Genomic DNA, 16,251 nt, shown 5'->3' with positions numbered 1-16,251 from the left:
CTTCTGATATCATCTAGCTATGTGACCATGATCATTTAACTTTCTGGAGCCTCAATTTACTTGTCTATAAAACAAGAATAATAACAAACAGTACCTATTTCTCAGGTTCAATGTAAGACCAAAATGAAAGAATGCATATAAGGGCATTGATAAATCAATATATTATTTTTTTTAAAGTCTTTTCATTAGCATTTGCACTAGCTATGTTCAAGGCACTATGCTAAGTACTGGGGATACAGAAAAGAGGCAAAGGAGAGCCTCTTCCCTAAAAGAATTCACATTCTGATAGAAGAGATAACTAGTGAACAAATATGTATGAATAAGCTATGTACAGGTTAAAGAGGAACTAATAGGGAAGCCACTGGACTTAAAAGTGGGTAGGAAAGGTTTTCTGTAGGTGATAGGATTTTAGTTGAAATTTAAAGGAAGCCAGCGAGGCCAGTAAGCAAATATGATAAGAAAGACATGGAAGACAATCAGAGAAAATGTCCAGAACTAAGAAATTGGGTGTCAGAAAACCAGTGATGCTTGATCAAAGAGTATGGTAGAGAGTAAGGTATAAGCCTATTGGGAGGATAAGGGTTTATGAAGGTTATGAAGGGCTTTGAATGCAAAACAGAATTTTTCTACTTAATTTTGGAGGTGATAGAAAGTCACTGGTGTTTATTGAGTAGCAGGGTGACATAGCTGGACCTGCATTTTAAGATGCTGACCTGGATGGCTTAATGGAGGGAATGAGAAGAGACTTGATACAGGCAGACCCACCAGCAGCTATTGTAATAGGAAAGTGCATGAGATAATAGGAAGGTCTGCACCAGAATTAAGACAATATCAGAGAAGAGAAGAGGCACATTCAAGAGATGTTGCAAAAATGAAATTGACAGAGAAGATATGAGAAGTGATAGATAATAAGGAATAAATGATAACACCTATGTTGCAATCCTGAGGGACAGGAAGGGTGGTAGAAAGATAATGAGCTCATTGGGGATTAAATAAAAATATATGTGCAGATTTTGTGTGTATACTCTATTTTTGCTCTATATGTATACATACATAAATATGTTTGTGTGTGGGAGAAAGAGAAGAGAGAGAGAGAGAGAGAGAGAGAGAGAGAGAGAGAGAGAGAGAGAGAGAGAGACAGAGAGAGACAGAGAGAGAGAGAGAGAGAGAGAGAGAGAGACACAGAGAGAGAGACACAGAGAGGAGAGACAGAGAGAGAGAGAGAGAGAGACAGAGAGAGAGAGAGAGAGAGAGAGAGAGAGAGAGAGAGACACAGAGAGAGACACAGAGAGAGAGACAGAGAGAGAGAGAGAGACAGAGAGAGAGAGAGAGAGAGAGAGAGAGAGAGAGAGAGAGAGAGAGAGAGAGAGAGAGAGAGGAGAGAGAGAGAGAGAAAGAGAGAGAGAGAAAGACAAGGAGAGAAAGGGAAAGACAGGGAGAGAAAGGGAAAGAGGGAGAGAGGGAGAGAGACAGAGACAGAGACAGACAGAGACAGAGAGAATGAATATGAATTAGTGATGTGTCTACTGGGTGGCCAGTTTGAGATGTCTGACAGGTAGTTGCAGATGTGGCACTGGAGGCCAGCAGAGAAGTTAGGATAGAATAGTGGATTTAAAAATCAGCAGCATAAAGATGGCAATTAAATTCATAGGAGTTGATGAGATGACAATGATTAGATAATTTAGAGACAAAGAGAAGAGAGTCTAGAACAGAAACCTGTGGAACACCTACAGTTAGGGGACATGATCTAAATAAAGATTCAGCAAAGTACACTGATAAAGGGTGAAGAGTAGAGATAACAACTCAGCTGAACTACTCCAACATTCCCTTCCAAACAATATTAGAATAATACCTCAAGTCAAATCCTGGAATGGCCAAGACAACAAAAGGTCAGGGCAAGAAAATTTTCCAACCCAAGACAACTTAGGAGGTTGGAAGCAGAGGTCTGTGACAACAGGGTAGAAGATGGACTAAAGCAACCCAGTGGTGAATCTTGGAGGCAGCTACAATAATGGTAGCAACATCTTTGGGAGCTTTCAGCCTAAGGATAATAAGAGGGTCAGGCAACTAGTCAGAAAGAGAAGGCAGAGGTGCAGCACACTGTTGCATTACCCATATATAGTTTTGGGTCACAATTCCAGGGCAAAGAAGATTTTTTTGCGTTCTCTCACAAGAGAGAAGGACCCTGGTCTCAATTCCAAAGCAGAAAGGAGCACTATTACTGTGTTATTGCCTTCCTGGTTAAAGACCAGGATGCAAACCAGGAAATCGATGACTATACCTCTTTTTGGATCAATACCACCTTGGAAGCAATGAAAACTTAAAAATATATTCTCCCATCCAATAGCACAAAAAAACTTGAAATTTCAGATAGTGTTCTCCCCACTCTGGGAGCAGAGCCTAACTTTACATAAAAATGAAAGTAAAGAAAAAAATAGAGCAAACAACTGTGACAAAATATAACCTAAACATAAAAAATTACTATGGTGACAGGGAAGATCAAGACACAAACTCAGATGACGACAATGTCAAAATAGCTACAAGCAAAGCTTCAAAGGAAAAAACATGTGAATTGAACACAAGCTAAATAAGAGAAGGAAAAAGAAAATTTGGGAAAGAAATGAAAAAAATGCAAGAAAAGTATGAAGAGAGTCTCAATAGCTTAGAAAAAGAGGCAGCAAAAAAAAAAAAAAAAAAAAAAAAAAAAACAACAACTGAAGAAAACACCTTAAAAACATATTTAATCAAATAGAAAAAGAATACAAAAATTCAGCAAAGAGAAAAACTTGTTAAAAAGCAAAATTGGCTGAATGGAGAAGGATATATAAAAACTCTCCAAAGAAAATCATTCCTTAAAAATTATAATTGAACAAGTAACAACTAATGTCATGAGACAAAAACTCTCCAAAGAAAATCATTCCTTAAAAATTAGAATTGAACAAGTAACAACTAATAACATGAGATATAAAGAAATAATAAAGTCAAAAGAATAAAAAATAGAAGAAAATGTGAAATATTTCTTTTTTTTTAAATTTTTTAAAATTCATTTTTCCAAATTATCCCCTCCCTCCCTCCACTCCCCCCCCCATGACAGGTAATCCCATACATAAAATGTGAAATATTTCATTAGAAAAACAACTGACCTGGAAAAACAGATCAAATAGACATAATTTTTTAAAATATCATAAAAAAAGAGGCTAGACATCATATTTTAAGAAACTATAAGGGAAAATTGCCCCAATAACTTAGATCAAAATGGTAAAATAGAAATAGAAAGAATCTTCTGACTACCTTCTGAAAGAGATCTCAAAATAAAAACTCCTGAGAATATTATTGCCAAGTTTCAGAATTCCCAGGTCAAGGAGAAAATATTGAAGGTAGCAAGAAATAACAATTAAAGTATCATGGAGCCACAATCAGGATCATGCAAGATTTCACAGCTCTCATATTGAAAGATTAGAATTCTTGAAATATGATATTCTAGAAGATAAAGGAGCTAAGATTACAACTAAGAATAACCAATCCAGAAAAAAAACTGAGTATAACTTTTCAAGGGAAAAATGGAAATTTGGTGAAATAGAGAAATTTTGAACATTCTTAACAAAAATGCCAGAATTAATAGAAAATATGACATTTATAACTCAAAAGATGCACAAAAAGGTAAACATGAAAGAGATATGATAAGTAACTTAATATTAACATAGTTAAATTCTTAACATTCCTGTAAGGAATGATATGATACTTATAACTTTTAAGACATAACTTTTATTAGGACAGTTAGAAGGAATATGCATAAAAAGAAAGTACAGATATGCATAAATTATAATGGGATAATTTTAAAAATATCAAATCAAGGGATGAAGAAGAGCGAACTGGGAGAAGGGGAAAGGGAAAAGAAAATTGGAAAAAAAATCTTACATAAAAAGACATATAAGGAATAACTTTTATAGGGGGTTGGGGTGGGAAAAGGAAAGGGTAGAAAGCTTGAACCTTACTTTCATTGAAATTGGTTCAATGAGACAATAATATGCATATCAATTGGATATAGAAAACTATTTGCCCAAAAGCAAAATAGAAAAGGAAAGGGATAAGAGAAGTGTTTAGAGTGATAAAAAGAAAGCAAAATAAAGGAGGCAATGGTCAGAGGCAAAACAGACTTTTTGAGGAGGAATAGGGTAAAAGGAGAGAGAGGGGGTAAATAGAAAAATAGGATAAAAAGAAATAGTTAGTAATCATAACTGTGAATGTAAATGGGATGAACTCACCCAAAAAAACAGCAGAGGACAGAAACTAAAAATCCAACAATATGTTGTTTATAAGAAACACACTCAAAATGTGAAGAGATTAAAAATAAAGAGCTGGAGCAGAATCTATTATAGTTCAGATGAAGTTTTTAAAAAAGCCAGGGTAGCAATTAGGATCTCAGACAAAAAATAAAGATAGACATAATTTAAATATATAAGCAAGGAAACTACATCTTGCTAAAGAATATCATAGATAATTAAGTAACATCAATAGTAAACATATATAAGCCCCAAATGGTGTAGCATTGAAATTATTAAAATAAAAAGTTAAATGATTTCCGGAGGAAATAAATTATAAAATCACACAAGTGTTATCCCCCCTAAAGGGAGATAAATCTAACCATAAAATGAAAAAGAAAGGTGTTAAGGAAATGAATAAGTTTTTAAGACTTAGATATGATACACCTCTGGAGAAAAGTGAATGAGAATAGAAAGTAGTATACTGTTTTCTCAGATGTACATGGAAACTTCTCACACACATATACACACACACAAAAAAAAAAAACTGTATGAGGACATAAAAGCATCACAAATGTAGAAAGGTAGAAACATTAAATGCATCCTTTTCAGACCATAATGCTATGAAAATTACATTCAATAAAGAGCTATGGAAACAGATTAAAAATTAATTGGAAATCAAGTAACTTAACATTAAAGAATGGTTGGGTCAAAGACTGTTCAAATTCTTGAAAAAAATCTATATCCAATGTCTTTATTTCCTCACTAATCAATCCTGCTCAGCTTCTTATCATGTATACACAAGATCTCTATCTCTTCTCTCCCCTCCCCCTTCCCATTCTGAAGCAATTTTTTCTCAAGGACTTGAATGGAGTTACTTTTTCACTTGAAGGACTTGCTGGTGCCAGAATTCCCTGTACTGTGAGCAGTACTGTGCCAGCTATGGAGAGAAAATAAGCTATAGAAAAAATGTAATTCATGACCTCATGGGATTTATAGTCTAGTAAGCAGATAAAATAAACATAGAGAGTTACACTTTGGAATTTGGATGGATCTATGACAACATGACCTGTGACCCTTTGACAACCTAGATTATAATTTATCCATGGATTCTCTTCCTCTTCAATTCTTGTCTAATTCCTCCAACAGATCCTGCAGAGGGGACCCACTCCATATGCTAAGGACCTTCTTCTGGGTCCTTCATGCAATTTAGGCAGTGCTCATATTCTCAATCCCTCCCTTTCATTTTTTGAAAGACCCATCTTATTTTCCAAATTATTCAACTCCTGGATAATATTCTTTACATCATTTTTTAACCATAGGCCATCAATGAAAATTCACTTCACTTCTACTTTTCTGCTCACTATGTGTCTCTCCATTGCATTCTGGGACATCTACAATTCTTAATAGGGAGAGAAGACACAAAATATGGCTCAGACATTTATTAGCTATGTGATTCTTAACTCTATTTGTCCCAATTCATTTTCTGTAAAATAAGCTGGAGAAAAAAATGGCAAACTACTCCAATATTTTTACCAAGAAAACCCCAATGATATCACAAAGAGTCAGACATTATTTAAATGACTAAACAAACACAGCATAATAAGTACATTAAACAGCTGCAAAATAAAGGGATCTGTGCAATTGGGAAGGAAGATGCTATTATTGTCAGGAGAAATCAGAGCAGGCTTCATGGAGATGGTGGCATTTGAACAGAACTTCAAAGATGAACAGGAATTCACCTGTTTGAGGAAGAGGATGGAGAAATTCTACATTATATCCACCTAAGAATATACATACATACATACATACATATATATATATGAGATGAATATATATGTATATATGAAATATAAGAGAAGGCTAATGAGCACACTTAAGAATTATGTTTTTAACAATTTACATTTTTATAGTTCTTTAAGGACTAAGAAGAGTTTTGCATATATGATGTCATTTGATTCTCAAAGCAACCTTGTGATGTAAGGTGCAATTTTATCTCCATCCCTGTTATAGATGGAGAAACTGATGTTAAAAGTTAAATGACCAGAGCCACTATATCCAGTAACTATCTGAAATATGATTCAAACTCAGGTCTAACTCCAAAACAAGTTTAATCCTCTATCCACTTTAAAACTCAGCTTCCCTAGTTTTCTCTGTCTGTTTTTCTAAGGAAAGTATTCTGCCTTCATCAAAGCTATTAATACTGGAAAGGGTATTGTTTAAGCCTGGTTCCCTGGAGAGAAATGTAGGACTCTGACATCTAAACATGCTTTCATTTACCAAAGCTATATAATCAAGGCGGAGACCTCTACTTAAACTATTAGCCTTGGCACACAGCTCATGAAATACATTCACAAATTTGTTAACTGTTCTTCCTCACTACTTGGCAATCTCTGTGCACATATGTATGTACCTACATCCATTTTCTATCCCTAGTCTCTCTCTCTCTTAGTATGCATTCTTATTCCTAAGAAAAATACCCCAAAGAGTTCTCAAGAGAACAGCAATAAAGTGTGAACCCCAACATGTATATGGAACATGTATCTCTTTGTTTTCCATCAGAATATCTCTATTTGTTTCCTTCCCTATGAGTATTAGGTAGGATTTCCCCAGGCAATATGGAGGTTGCCCTATTGATGAATCCTGGAAATCTCATCTATGCACATTACTCTGCCTCCTCTTCACCTGCATTAAAAGGCAGCATGTTAATAAGCTTGGTGACTTTTTTCCCTTTAAGCTTTCCATTTTGCAAAAAAAAATTATGAATAGATTCAGGAATAGAGATATTTTACACTGAGTTTCCCCTCTCTAAATGTGACTTTGCTTCCTTCTACCTCTCCCAGTCCCTCACTCCCACTGAATTTAATCTTTTCTCTCATTATGACTGAAATTTCCTCTATCCATCTTGGTTTTCTTAGTCTTCTTAGTTTTCTTATATCTGGCTTGCTTGCCTCTCTAGTCAGCCTGGGATCCAATCAGAGGCACTTCAGCATCGCACTTGAGAGCATCCTGGAATCCTTTTCCCTTGACTTTCTTCTAGACTTGACTAGCCAATCCTCAAACCTAGGTTGTCCACTACCATTCTCCTTCTCATTTTTCAAGGAAAGAGTGTTGACATGTTGTTATGTTTAATCATGAGAATAGTTGTCCTCTAACTCTCACTTATTTTTAGGGCTTAGAAAGTGCCATTTAATTTGTGTGTATCATTTAATCTCATAGTAGTTCAGATTTCTATAGAATTTCATGGTATATAAAATACTTTCTTCATAATCACATTGTAGGGAAAAAAAGATTATATAAGGATTACTGTTCCCTTTTTAGAGATGAAAAAACTTGGGCTTAGGTTAAGTGACTTGCTCAAAGTCTCATAACTAGTAAAGGCTTAGGTCCAAGTCCTCTGACTACAGATCCAAGGTCTTTCCACTGTTCTTTCCCTATTCATAAGGAAGATCTAGATGGGAGAGTAGATGGATCCATGAAAATCCAAAACTGAGAAAGAATACTTGAGCCCCACATATATATACAATTTAGAGATTGATATTGGCTCAATAGAATCACTTTCACATCACATTTTACATGAGCAAGGGTGCATGTGTGTAGACATGGAAAAAATGTGCATATAAACAAGAGTTCTTTTATCTATACATCCAAAATGGAAGGAAACACTTGTTGTTGTGTAATTGCTTCAAAAGCATTCAAATCTTTGTGACCCCATTTGGGGTTTTATTAGCAAAGATACTGGAATGATTTTTTTTCATTTTCCTCTCTAGCTCATTTTATAGATGAGAAAACTGAAACAGAGTTAAGTGACTTGTCTGGGATCACACAACTAGTGTTTTGAGGCAGCTTTGAACACAGATCTTCCTGACTCCAAGTTTGCCATTCTATCCACTCAGCTGCCCTAAACATTTTTAAGCATCTACTATGTTCCTGGTGCTATACTAAAGCAATTTACAGATTTAATACTCACAATAACTCCTTTTTTTTTGAACTGAGGAAAATTGAGGCAAATAAAGGTTATATGAGTAGTAAATGACAAGGCTGGATAAGGAAGTTCAAGCTGAAATATGGAGAGCCTTGTATGTTAGGATAAGGAGTTCATATTTTACAGTAGAGAAAAAAGCTCAATGGTTTCTGAAGGTCTTAACTAAAAGAGCATAGTGATCAAAACACTTTAGAAAAATATAAAGGAACGTTAGCAGAGGGGAGAGAATAGAGGCAGGATTTTCACTTAGGAGGCCATTACAATAATCCCAGTGGTGTCAAACTCAAATAGAAATTAGGACAACTATATCACACATAAAGATCCCTGTGGGCTGCATATTGATTTAGTTATAAAATAAAATATTATCCATGTTTTATTGAATTCTTATTTATCTTGTTATGTTTCCCAATTACATTTTTCCATCCAATTTTATTTTGTTTTGAATTTCAAATTCTTTTCTTCACCCCACCACTTCGCCCACCTATTGAGAAAAAACCATTATAAATACAAAGTCGTGCAAAACAAATTTCCATGTTAACTATATTCCAAAAAAAGAAAAGACAAAGAAAGAAAGACAGAAAAAGAAAAAGGGGAAGGAAGAAAAGATAGATGAAGGGAAAGAAAATATGCTTTATTCTGCATTTTGAGTTTATCAATTCTTTATCTGAAGGGAAATAGCTTTTCTCATCATGAGTTCTTTGGAACTGTGATGAGTAATCTGGTTTAAACCATATTTGGAAGAATAATGGGCTGTATGGGGCCCTTGGGTTGTATATTTGACAATTCTAATCTAGGAAAGAATACATGAAGACCACACTAGAATGATTAAAGCAGAAAGGGAAAGAAAGGACAGATATTACAGATATAATCAAAAAGACTTGGCAAATTATTGAATGTAAAGAAGGAAAACATAGTAGTAGCATTTTGACGATTGTGAAATCATCAAAAGAAAGAAGAAGTTGAGGAAAAACAGGATTTGGCAGGGAAAATATGGAATTTATTTTGAGGTGCTGGCAGGATTTACAAGTAGAGATATTCAACAAGTAAATGGTATCATGAGAGATATTTAATATGGATATAAAGATACAGGAATCAACTGCATAGTATTAATCACTGAAATAAATGAAATAATTAAAGGAGGCATGAGAGCCAAGGACAAAAGTTTGAGAAATACCTGCAATTAAGGACCAGAAGGTTGATGAGGAGCTAACTGAGGACCGAGAAAAGGGAGACTCTGAGAGGTAGGAAAAAAAAAAAAGTTGAATGTTCAGTGTCACCAAAATCAAAGTAGGAGAAATTATTCAGAAAAAGGAGACGATCAGGGAAGATAAATACTGCAAAGAAATCAACAGGGATGAAAGCTGCAAAGGAACCATTGATGGAAGGTTTGATGACTTAGGAAGTCATTGGGGGACATTTGAGAGAGTAGTTACAGGGAAGTGCTTGAGACAAAACTCAAAATGCAAAGCCCTGAAGTTAGTGGGGAATAAGAGCAGGCAAAAAGTGTAGTGGATGACTTTTCCAGGATGACGGCAAAAAAAAGGAGAATGAAAAACAACATGGTGGCCATGTCAGAAAAAAATGTCTCATCCTTCATCCCTTTATCACCTCATAACCAGCCTTCTGAAGCTATGATTAGTTACTATGTGGATCAGAGGCATTGATCAGAATAGCATGAGGCAGTAACGGGATCAAAAGAAGGTTGTGGTTTGGATTTTTGTCATCTGGTGAAAGCATGGCTAGATAATAGTTTGTATGCCTAAGACCTGGAGTTTTTAGAAGACTGCAAGAGCACAGTGAATCAATTGTGTGAAGTGTCAATTACAAAAGCTAATATGATGCTAGGGCGTACAAACTGAGCTGATCATAATGTCCAGAGTAAAAGAAGTGATGATTCCACTATACAGAACACATCCAGATATTTTTTTTGAAATATTTTATTTTTCTCCAATTATTTGTCAAAACAATTTTAAACATTTGTGGGGTTTTTTTTAATTTTGTGTTCCAAAGTCTCTCTCTCCCCTCCCTCCTGAGACATTAAGCAATCTGATATAAGTTTTAAATGTGCAATCATATAAATCATTTCTACATTAGTCATTTTGTAAAAGAAGACCCAAAGAAGGAGAGAGAAAGAAAGAGGGAAAGAGACAGAGAAAAATAATATGCTTCAGTTACATCATAATATTATATGCAGTTCTGGGTATTAGATTTTAGAAAGAACATGAATAAATGATTTAGCTTTGAATCAGAAAGACATAGTTTCAAGCCCTGACTCTCTATATACATTCTCTGGAAAAGTCACAATCTCTCAGTGCCCTAGGCATCTAATAATTTGCAGAAAAATTGCTGATCTGCACTTGTAGAGGGAGTTTCCTCACTTGGAATTCCCTATACAGTAAAAGCATGTTAAAAAAAAAAAAAAAACAACAATACTATGCTGAGGAAGATGAACAAGATAAAGGGGTTGGAAAGCAAGGCTTTCCAGGAAGTTTCGAAGGAAAGGGGTTCCAGATATTTAGCATGTAAAAGATTTGGGGAAGACATGAAAATTGTCTTTCAGGTATATAAAGGTCTGTCATGTGCAAGAGAATTTAGACTGCTTGCTAGAGGGCAAAATGATGAGCAATAGCTAGATGTTCTAGAAGAATGGAATGCCATGGAAATCAAATCTCCATAATGATGTGAGTTGGAAACAAAGTGAATTAGTCTGCCTAGGAGATTGTGCCCCCCACAGGAAATTTTCAAGTAAAATTGTTGAGGATTGTTGAGAGCAGCTAGATGGCACAGTAAATAGAGCACTGGCCCTTGAGTCAGGAGGACTTATGTTCAAATCCTGCCTCAGACACAACACTCAATAGTTGTGTGATTCTAGGCAAGTCACTTAACCCCAATTACCTCGCAAAACAAACAAACAAAAATGGATTAGATGGTATAAAGAATATTTTTGTTTAGGTCCAGCTAGGATTATATGGCTTCTGAGTTTCCTTCTTATCATAGAATCATAGATTTAGAGGCAGAAGAAACCATACTGGTCAACCCTTCCTCCACCCCACCTCCACTATTGTATAGATAAGGAAACTAAGCACTAGAAAGGATAAGTTGTTAGTATGCAGTTGTAGTAGTAGTAGTAGTAGTAGTAGTAGTAGTAGTAGTAGTAGTAGTAGTAGTAGTAGTAGTAGTAGTAGTAGTAGTAGTAGTAGTAGTGATAAGGTCTTGAATAGTGTTTTGGACCAAGAGAAATTAAAGAATTGATCCCTGAAGCAAGCAGGCAGAAAGCTCTTATAAAGATGAGTTTAGTGTGGTCCCACCCTCTGGGGAGATCATCCAATCTGAAATCCAAGTTATATCAGATCCCTGAGACTCACTCTCTCTAGAGATCTCACCTTGCCATGCCCTGCCAGAAATCCCAGTCATGTCCCTGAGGTTAAGTTTTCCCTATAAAATCTACTTATGGGCTATTCTGTGGCTGCTATCCTCCTTTGGGTCAGTCCCCCATGGCACCCTGCCTCGTGGTGTCTTTTTCCTTTCTCCTCCTCCCCCAACTCCACTATGCTTCTCAACCCCACCTCTCTTCCTTACAGCTAACTAACTCTATTAGAATGCTAAGTCCCTTTCAGGATTTAGATCACAGTTAAGGCCATGTTCCAACCTCATGGAACCTTCCTTTCTACTGGGTAATTGTGAGTTCCACTTGTCTTTCATATGCTCTCCCAACTCTATTTCATATTTACCATTCCTGATGTCTATTATATCCCTTCATCTTTTCTGTACCCTCTTCCCTAAATAAATCTTCCTTCTGCCAAAAAGAATGGCCATTGTGAATTCTTCATATGACTGAACCTAATTTTTGGTGTCAATCATCATCCAGTGTCTACATGAACTACTATCATGTTGGTCCTCAAACCACATCAGTAGTAATGGTAGTAATGGTGGTGATGGTAATAGCAGTGGTAATAGTAAGAGAAGGAGGAATAGAAAAGAGAGGAATGATAGTAATTGTAGTAATTATAATTGTAATGGCAATGGTAGTAATAGTTGCAGCTAGCATTTGCAAAATATTTTAAGTTTTGCAAAGGACTTTATAAATATCATCTCAACTTCTTCTCACAAGAATCATACAAGTAGATGCTGTTATCATTCCTATTTTACAGATGAAGAAACTGAGGCAGACAAAGGTTGAATGACTTGTCAGGGTCCTGCAACTAGTAAATATCTCAGGGCAGAAATAAACTAAGACCTTACTCACACTAGGTCCAGCATTCTAGCTCTTAGAGAATTACTCTGAGAGGTGAGTGTGATAGGGGGCTGAGGGAAAGAAGCTAACAACAACAACAAAATCCAACAACTAACATTTATATAGTACTTATAATGTTCCAGGCACTGTGCTAATTATTTTAAAATTATTATATTTTGATCTGACAGCAACCCCTGAGTTAAGTGCTATTATCTCAATTTTACAGATAAAGAAACCGAGGCAAAAAGAAATTAAGTGACTTTCCCAGGGTCAGAGAGCTAGTAAATATCTAAGGTCAAATCTGAACTCACACCCTACTGATTCTGAATTCTATTCTCAATCTCTTGGACAATGATGATCTGAGATTCTATGGCAGGTGAGCACGTTGGGAACTAAGGGGAAGGAGCCTCCTGAGATGATATTGGCTCTTACTGCCTATGGGACACCTGAATGGCTTAATTCTTTGCCTTGCCTCAGCCCTGTATCTTTAGTGGCTGAACAGTCTTTGTGATAGGCACCATGCCCAAGTACAGTTGTTCAGCACAGTTCTAGTAAACACAGCTTCCACAGCTGATATCTTTTTCCAGTTACTTACTTGCTCCCATTTTGTTTCCCTACCTTAAAAAGGCCTTCAGCTCCCAGTTCATTTGCAAGACAGGAATGTTTGAGAGGGCCTCAATGAATGATTAAGCTTCTTCTGGTTTCAGAAGCACTTACCTTCTTAGGGTGCTCTCTGGTGTCCCTTAAGCCTAGGTTCCCCCACTGATCTTCCAGAATTTTTTTACCATTTCAATATTTAAACACTCCACATAGTCACAAGAAGCAATAGTTCCTCCAGTTGTATTTGCTCCATCCATCAGCACACACTCATATGCAGCAACCTATACATACCTACATTTTCATCAGAAACTACCAGGAAACAAAGACTTTTCCCAAGTTCCATGAGCAATACCTTGGGCAACTCAATTCCTGCCTTCAATTTCCTTATCAGTTAAATGAGGCATGAGAGGATCTAATATTTAGAGCTAAGAAGAACTAGTTTCATCTAGTTAAATTTTCCCTGTTTTACAGAAACTGAGAACAACATTAACATCTATGTGGTAATAAGTGGAAGAGCTGAAATTTGAATCCAAGTCCCTATAAAGGGGCATAAATACAGTGCTCATTTCCCTTCATAATGCAGTCAGACTTCAGCATCTGTTAGCTCTAGATCTACATATAACCACTGTGTCCATTGGCACATAGGAGTTCCTTTCCTGTTAAATGCTTTTAAGAATGGTGGATATTATGACTCCTTCCAGAGTTCCTATTCTCTCACTTTTTTCTCCTGAGGCAATTAGGGTTAAGTGACTTGTCCATGGTCATGGAGCTAGTAAGTATTAAGTGTCTGAGGCTAGATTTGAACTCATATCCTCTTAATTTCAGGGGCAGTGCTCCATCCACTGCGCCACCTAACTGTCCCATTCCCTTCTCTCTACCTGTAAACTGGGATGACATCACTGGAACAGGATCTGGGAATGCTAGTGTATTGATCTTTAGAGAGTGAGCAGATGGGTAAATCGACCATTCTACCCAAAAATCTGAGCTGTGAGTTATTGACTATTGCAGACCACAAAGAGTTTAAATTGAAGGCCACTCAAAAAACAATGGAGAAGTGCATGTGAAGGCAATATACAAAATATGACCAACCAAAAATTTAATTGGAAAAGTTATATAAAGAAAGGAGTTAGAGAAATATATGACCAGAAAAAAGAAAAGAAAAACCTGTCATGAGCAAGAGTATATAATAATCAGTGGATAGCAAATAAACCCAAGATCCAGAGAATGTGGAGAAGGACAGGCAAAGCAGAATGAAATGAGCATTTCTAAATACTATATGCCAAATATGTGCTAGACACTGTGGTAAGTGCTTTTTACAAATATCTCATGCCTACCAATTGGGGAATGGTATATGAAAGTAATGGAATATTATTGTTCTATAAAAATAATGAACAAGCTGATTTTTAAAAAGCCTGGAAAGATTTAGATGAACTGATGCTGAGCAAAACAAATAGAACCAGGAGTACATTGTACACAGTGACAGCAAGATTGTACGATGATCAGCTATGAAAAACTTGGTTCTTCTCAGCAGTTCAATGATCCAAGGCAATCCCAATAAACTTGGGATGGAAAATGTCATCTGTATGTAGAAAGAGAACTATGGAAATGAATGAAAATGCCATATTCACTTTTTCCCCCTTTTTTTCAGTTTTTTTTTTGTGGTTTTTCCCTTTTGTTCTGATTTTTCTCTTCTAATATGATTCAAAAAGAAATATATATTTTAAAAATTGATGTGCTTATGACCAGAAAAAGAAAACAATAAAATACTACTATTAAATAAAAATGGTATCTCATTTGATCCTTATAACAATCCTACAAGATTGGAGCTATTATTATCTTTTGTTGCAATTGAGGAAACTGAAACAGACCAAAATTAAGTAACTTACCCAAAGTCACATAGCTAGTAAATCTGAGGCTAAATTTAATCTCAGTTTTTAACTTCCAGCATTCTGTTCCCTAAGATACCACCTACCACTAAAATCAGAAGTCCCATCTGGAGGAATCTCATAGTCCATCTACTTCTACCTCTTCTTTAGCAGATAAAGAAACTGAGACTCAAGGAAGCTGAAGGGACCCTCTCCCATGTCACATAACTAGTAAATATCAGAAGCAAGATTTGAAAGATGACAGACCCCCTCAAATAAATGTGAGAGGAACTCTTGAAGAGGATTCACAAGAGAGCATGAACAAGTCACAGAGAATGACAAGGCATTCTGTCATGGTGGGATGGGATCTGCGTCATTGGAGAGAATAGCCACATCGACAAAATCATGGATGCAGCAAAGCGTAAAAAGTCAACCTGCCCTGAATGACATTCCCGGGGCAAACCAGGGAAGTTCATTGTGAGGCTAGGTCATGGCTACTCCTTCCCCCTGGAAGGGTGCAGCTGCCCTGGCTACTAGGCTCACTGCCTTCCTCCTGCCTCTCCTACTACCTCCCAAGTCTCTCTATGAAGTCCTTTGCATAGTTAGTCATTCAAACTGACAAGACAACCCAGGCTGGTGCTATCAGATGCATCCCCAAGAAGGAAAATCCACCTTAAATTCCTAAGGCATGAGGCACCAAACTGGCTTTGGACTCATTTCCTGGGATTCAGGCACCCTCCCCTTTAAAATCTTTCCTTAAAGAATGAGTGATGAGATGTGCCTGAGCAGGAACAGAAGTTAAGAATAATGGCAGGATTGCTCCAGAAAACAAAAGAAGTTCATCATGAAACAAGGAAAATAAAGCTGGAAAAGAGGCTTAGCAACTAGAGAAGAAGAAAAACAACTCCAAGGACAACTAAACCATTTAAGCAAGTCTAAGACTAAAACTCTGAAGGAGAATGGATTAAATCAAATTCCTGACAGGCAATCAATGGACACTCAATTAACACTTACAATATTACTAATTTACACAGAATGCCTAAGCAATACAGGTATTTTCTTTCCCCCACTGAAGCAGTCCTGATGCAATTGTTCCTCTATGCTCAGACATTCCGCCTCAGATCCATCCCAATCAATGCCTAAATGTCTATTCACAGATTGCACACTTCAAAAGAGCAAAAAGGATGGGCAAGCCCACTTTAAACAGAAGGGGGAGGGGCACAGGTCAGATCAATACTGCAGTCCTGGCCCTATCACTTCACATGGGACAAAGGAGAATTCCATGGGGAGATGGCATAATGGACC

General features: G+C 36.5%; 1 protein-coding gene across 5 annotated transcripts in view; it reads right to left on the bottom strand.

Annotated features, from left to right (window-relative positions):
- Positions 1-16,251, bottom strand: part of GRIK4 (glutamate ionotropic receptor kainate type subunit 4) — a 680,228-nt gene that overhangs the window by 614,072 nt on the left and 49,905 nt on the right. The gene's annotated exons all lie outside the window — the stretch shown is intronic.

Source organism: Sminthopsis crassicaudata, chromosome 3, assembly GCF_048593235.1.
Source record: "Sminthopsis crassicaudata isolate SCR6 chromosome 3, ASM4859323v1, whole genome shotgun sequence".
NCBI classification, from domain to species: Eukaryota; Metazoa; Chordata; class Mammalia; order Dasyuromorphia; family Dasyuridae; genus Sminthopsis; species Sminthopsis crassicaudata.
This window is presented reverse-complemented; position numbering and strand designations above follow the sequence as displayed.